We start from the raw sequence: 6,541 nt of genomic DNA on the forward strand, positions 1-6,541 counted from the left end.
GCCAGGGCTGTAAGGACCCACAGGAGCGGCAGCTCACCCGCCAGAGGTGCTTTCTGTAAAAAGGCAGCCCCTTCTCCTGACCTTGGGGAGGAGGGGCCGTGGTCCATGAAGGTGACACAGGCGAGAACGAAGGCTTCAGCCGAGGCCTGATGGCTGAGAGGAGTGGCCCAAGTGAGCAGGGAAAGGAGGGCCCTCTGGTCCGCGGGGAACACGGAGTGCGTGGCATGGAGGTGTGAAAGAACAATGTGTTTTGGAACAGCCAGTTGATGGCTGTGTCCACTGCCTGAGTTGTTTTTGCGGGGGCTGAGGGACAAACCCGGAGGGCAGACCGTTGAGCCAGAGGATTATTCGCAAGCCTTAAAATCGAAAGGAATTTGCCCTGCTAGGTTTCAGACTTTCCTGGGACCCGTGGTCCCTATTTTCCTTCCAATCTCTCCCTTTTGGAATGGGAACGGCTATCCTCTGCCTGTCCCGCTGTATTAGTCAGGGTTCTCCAGAGAAACAGAACCAAGAAGAGATGATAGATAGATACACAGATAGGAGAAAGAAGAGGAGATTTATGGTAGAAATTGGCTCACACAGGATGGAGGCCAAGAAGTCCCATCCCCCAGATCTGCCATCTGCAAGCTGGAGACCCAGGAAAACCAGCAGTACAATTCAGTCCAAGTCTGGAGGCCTGAGAACCCAGGAAGCCAATGGGGTAAGTCCCAGAGTCTGAAGGTGGGAGAACCAAGAGCTCTGAAGTTCTAGGGCAGGAAAAGATGGACATCTGAGCTCAAGAGGAGAGAGGGAATCCGCCCTTTCTTCACCTGTTTCATTTGGGCTCTCTATGGATTGCATGATGCCCACGCACACTGCTGAGGGCAGATCTCTTTGCTTAGTCTACTAATTCAAATGCAAATATCTTCCACAAATACCCTCGCAGACACACCCAGAAATAAGGCTTTACCAGCTCTCTGGACCTCCCTTAACCCAGTCAAGTTAGCACATAAAAATAACGTTGGCCAGTGTCCTTGTCCCCACGGTGAGCCACAGCCGCCCCCCCCACCTCTGTGGGAGACCCTCCAACACTAGCAGATTCCAGGTATATACAACTCACCGTTCAGAAAAGATCCTGATCCATGGGAGCTGTGGTTACAGAAGGCAAAGCCTTTAACGCACTGAAGACCTAAAGTGAAGCCGAAGCACTCTGTCAGCCTTGGCAGCTGGCTGGCTTGCCGAGGGCCAGGTCCTTTCCTCCGTTCGGAATTCTGCCACCCATTGATAGGAAACGATGTCAGGGACCCTTCTGCGATGTCTCCTAAGTATGGGAACAGCGCTACAAGCCTCTGGAACCGACGCTGCGAGTGGCAGAACCAATCGATGGGCTAAATGGGGCCAGAGCACAGCTCCAGAGACAGGAATGGACTTGAAATGTGAATGACAATATGTTTTTGCCATTTTCTTTCTACCATAAAAATAAAAAGTATGTCCCGACAATGCATTTATCAAGTAAGTATGGTCCTAATGCTTATGGAAGTCAACATTTCTGAGATGAAAATCCTAAGAAATGGATCTGTGACAAGGATTTCCAAACTGTATTGCCATCATTTGATCTCTTTTGAAAGTATGGAAAATTGTATTCAAAAGCTGGACAAATTGTATAACGGTATGCATTTTTGCTAAAAGGTACTTCAAAAAATGCTATAGTAACTAACATAAAAAATCAAATGAGATTGACTTAACTATCAAGCATTTTTAAAAAACCATGCTGTAATAATATTTATATGTAATACAGCTCCATATATTTCTTTCATTCTAGTCTAATGGTTTTCAACATTCAAAAATCATGGATTTTGGGGCTTCCCTGGTGGTGAAGTAGTTGAGAACCCACCTACCAATGCAAGGGACACGGGTTCGAGCCCTGGTCCGGGAAGATCCCACATGCCACAGAGCAACTGAGCCCGTGCGCCACAACTACTGAGCCTGCGCTCTAGAGCCCGCGAGCCACAACTACTGAGCCCGCGTGCCTAGAGCCCATGCTCCGCAACAAGAGAAGCCACCACAATGAGAAGCTCATGCACCGCCATGAAGAGTAGCCCCTGCTCGCCACAACTAGAGAAAAGCCCGTGCACAGCAACGAAAACCCAACGTAGCCAAAAGTAAATTAAAAAACAAAAAATCCAAATCATGGATTTTGTATTTCAAATCGCTTCTCCAAAATGAACTCAAAGTAGAACTGAAAACTACCTGAAGTACCCTCTCTCTTTAAATTAATTAATACAGTAAATAAATAGTTTTACATAATATAATGAGAAAGTATTGATGGTGTCCAAAAGCTAAAATATTTCTCATTGCTGTATAGACACAGTATAGTTTAAAATACTATATTCAATATGTGTGTTATTTAAAGTGCGAGGTGCCTTTAGGGGATTCCAAATAAATAGCATCTTGGGTCTCTGATGACCAGTTTACAGACTAGAGAAGAACAGAGATACCCACATAAACTTCAAGATTACAAAATAAACTCTCAATGAATGCTGTATTTAATTGCAAAGGCACTTTAGAACAGGGAAGTGATTACAATCAACGGGGGACTAATAGGAGGTATTCTGACATCAGCCAAGTTTAAAGGAGATATTGGATGAAGACAGAAAAGATCACTACAGTTGAAGGAAAAGAGACAGGAATGAGAAATCAGGCTAGCTAATTCCCCAGGGATCCTCCCACACCAAGAACCAGGGGGAAAGCTCCGGTCCATTGGAAAGAACACAAAGTAGATGCAAGCAACTATGTTCCTTAGATTTTGTTAGTATTGCCTCTCCCACGTTTATAACTTTGGATGCTTCAACTGGAACTCAGTATGTTAAATATAGATAGAAATGACCACCTTTTAACTCCTCTAAAGGAATACGTGAGGGGAAATGTGAAATATTCTGAGCTAATGGAGAAACATACATATAATGCCGAGTGGAATTACAGTTTCAAATGTTTATAAAATAAGTACCATTACCCATTGGAGCATTTATCTAGTATTTGTGACTCACAGCATGAAGTAGTCTAAAATTTTTCATATTTGTGTGTGATTGCAGATTTTAATTCAAAGATACATCCTGTTCATAATGGCCAAAGGTTGAAAACAACTTGAATACTTATTAGTATATGTTAAGTTAAATAAATGCTAAGACACATGAAATGCAATACTATGAAGACATTACAAATGTTAACATAGATCTTTACCTCTTTATTTGAAAAAATGTCTCCAATATATTTCTAAGAAAAAAAAGCTGGATTCAAAGGAAAAACAAAATAACCTTTACACCCATCTTGGAAGCAGATAACTTGTTGCTTGGTTTCACAAGTTCACAAATGAAGAGGAATTTTGGCCCAGGATGAATGATACCCTGAGTCTCACCCATACCTGATTTAGATGACATGTGGATGAGATTTTGGACTGACAGTTGATGCTGAATTGGGTTAAGACTTTTGCGGATGTTGGGATGGGATGTTGGATGTATTTTTCATGTGAGAAAGACACAAACTTTGGGGGAGGCCAGAGGGCAGACTGTGATGGGTTGAATTGTGTCCCATAAAAATTCATATGTTGATGTTCTAACTGCCAGTACTTCAGAATGTGACTTTATTTGGAACTAGGACCACCGCAGATGTAATTAATTAAGTTGAGGTGAGGTGATGCTGCTGTAGGGTGGGACCCTAATCCAGCACTGCCCGTGTCCTTATAAAAATGGGGAAATTTGGACACAGGGCATGCAGTGAAAGAAGAAAATGTAAAGAGACACAGGGAGGGCATGCAGTGAAAGAAGAAAATGTAAAGAGACACAGGGAGATGATAGCCATCTACAAGCCAAGGAGATATGCCTGGAGCAAAGCCTTCCCTTACAGCCTTCAGAAAGAACCAAGCCTGCCCACACCTTGATCTCAGACATCTGGCCTCCAGAACTGGGAGATAATGCATTTCTGTTGTTTAAGCCCCCAGACTGTGGTACTTTGTTATGGCAGCCCGAGCAGACTAAGAGATTTTGGTATTTTGGAGCAGCGACTTTTCCCTGAGGGTAATAGGGAGCCATAGAAATATTTTGAGCAAAAGGGAGGAATGACATAAAATCTGTATTCTAGAAATTTACCCTAGCTACTGTGAGGAGGATGCACTGGAGTGTACGAGACCAGAGGCAGGGAGAATATTTACGACATGTTGCTGGACTCTAGATGAAAGTGGATGGCTGCCTAATATAATAATAGTAGTAATAGTAATAATTAGTAGTTGCAGTACACTTATTTTTACAACTAACACTAGCCCATCACTTCTATTGTGCCAGGTGCTTTTACATGGATTATTATGTTTAACTCTTGCAACAAGCCGATGAGACACGCACTGTGGTATCTCCATGTTGCAGACTAGGAAACTTGCCCCAAGCCACATGGTAAGCAGTGGGCCCAGGATTTGAACTGGGCAGTCTGGCTCTAATGCCCGCATGCAATGGAATGTTGGTAAGTGTTTACAACCAGCCTTGATTTGCAGCATTTGCCCATTTCTGTTGTGTAGCTACTCCCACCACGGCCAATTTCAAGCTACCGAAGAGTCATCAACAAGTCCACAAAATTGCTAAAGATGTAGCAGTCCTTTCTCATGAGCTGGTGCAAGCCAGCCAACTAGCAAAGCGCCAAAGCGCCGGGCTCAGAGCTGGTAACATGTGAAGAAGTGCGTGTTCCTTCCCAATCCCCTGGTGAGCTTTGTCTTAATGGGATTTTGTGGAGGCTGCTGGGTCCCAGGCCACCTAGGACATTCGAATCTCGGTTTCACCAGTGAGTAGCTGTGTGATCTCAGACAAGTTGCTGAATGTCTCTGAGCCTCAGTTTGCTCAACTCTGAAATTAGTTCTTATGAGGCTTCATTGAGCTCACGATGTGAAGCACAGGGACTGGTGTACCCAGAGTTTGGGCTGCTTTTATTGTTAAGATGATTGTGTTTCCAAATGTAGAAGAGCGGGAGCACGTTGTCCGTTTTTTGTCCCCCCCCCCGCCCCCGCTGACGTCTGCCTGGATAGCATGCCTGCTCGATGCTGGGCTCTGGCTGGTTCCCTGGTGTTACGTCATATTAACCTTCTGAATGGTTGTAGTGATGGTGCAGCAATAGCCTAGCTGGTTGCTAGGACAGCCACAGGCCTGGGTTTTGTTGTGTGTGTGGTTTTTTTTCCTAATCACAAAATTGCAAATGGTCTGAAGGGTCCTAGAATAGTCGATGGAGCCTCTTCCCATGTGGGGCCTGAGTCGTGCCTGTGCTATTGGAAAAAAATGTCATTGCATAAAGAGTAATAATTAGCAAGCCATCTGCATACTTTTTTCTATATAAAAGCTCTGACAGTGTCTTTCAGTTGTATGTAGGGTGCAAGAGGAAAACTGGCAGCCATCTGGATTTACGTTAATTCCCTAAATTATTTATCCATCTCTGTTCCAATAACCATTTCCCGTCCTTATCTATGCTTTGATGATATTACCTGTGGCATTCTGGAAGTGGCATTTATGGTAAGCAAGGAGCTGCAGGGGAAAAATTGACTTGTAGCCACGGCTTTCTGGTTTCATGGTGAAATCAATGCAAGCCATTCTACAGCCCTTTAATTAACTGCTCGCTTGCTAATGAGGGCTTTTTTTCTTAAAGGTTCCTATTTTTTAAACAGTGAAGTCACCAGGAAATTACAATCAATATTTTAACAATTTCCCATTTGTTTCCATTGTGAGTCTTAAAAATTCCTACCACCACCAACGTCCCTGAGAAAATTAAAATTGTTTCAGAGCATGGTGAAGAGAAATAATTCAACTCAAAATAATACTTCAAATCAAAATGATTTCCCAGTGGCTCTCGTCCACCCAACCAGGGCGAAATGCCACGTGTGCTCTGCGAGTGCCCCAATCTGGTTCCTCACCTGGCACAGAATCACCTTTTGCCAGACATATCAAAACACTCACCGTTTGCCCGGTGTCGTACAGGGTTCCGACCCACGTGCAGCACCGGGCTTTCATCCTAACATGTTTCACCTTAAAGCCAACATCTCTCATTCAATACCTGCCTCCTGTCTTTGGGGGTGTTTGGGGTACATAACAGTAGCCTCTTCTCTGAGGACAAACAACCTATGGGCCAGGTTCCCTGCCAAGGGGGGTCCCCTACACAGAGGGTTGCAACTCTGACTACACCCCAGTACGGCAGGTCCCACTATGACCCCATTTGACAAAGGAGACACCCGAGGCTCAGGAGCTTCTACAGCTGGGAGGTGGCAGATCCTTACAGCACGGCCGCCAGCCTCCCAGTTCAAGGTGTACTTCCTCTGCGTGGGCCAGTCACCACCCTGGGCCTCCCCACGGGCATTTGTCTGTCCAGGTGACTGTTGCTTGTGGCCTCCAGTCCACTGGGATCAGAAAACACTGGTCATCGGGCTTAGGACTCTACGCAGCGGAGGAGTTAAGAAGCCCTGAGCGGATGCTCCAGGAGCCTAGGGCTCAGAGCCTGGGCTGTGGGCTGTGGCCTCTGCATGGCGGGAAGGGCGGGG

The 6,541-nt window shown here is 45.2% G+C and overlaps 1 pseudogene across 1 annotated transcript; it reads left to right on the forward strand.

Annotated features, from left to right (window-relative positions):
• Positions 1 to 583: 583 nt before the first annotated feature.
• LOC309796319 (spermatogenesis-associated protein 17-like) lies at positions 584 to 1,646 on the forward strand (annotated as a pseudogene). Its single transcript has 2 exons — positions 584 to 700; positions 1,075 to 1,646. The product of its transcript is annotated as a spermatogenesis-associated protein 17-like (transcript).
• Positions 1,647 to 6,541: the final 4,895 nt, after the last annotated feature.

The sequence above is a fragment of the Mesoplodon mirus genome (genome assembly GCF_964341445.2).
Source record: "Mesoplodon mirus genome assembly, chromosome: X".
Lineage (NCBI taxonomy): Eukaryota > Metazoa > Chordata > Mammalia > Artiodactyla > Ziphiidae > Mesoplodon > Mesoplodon mirus.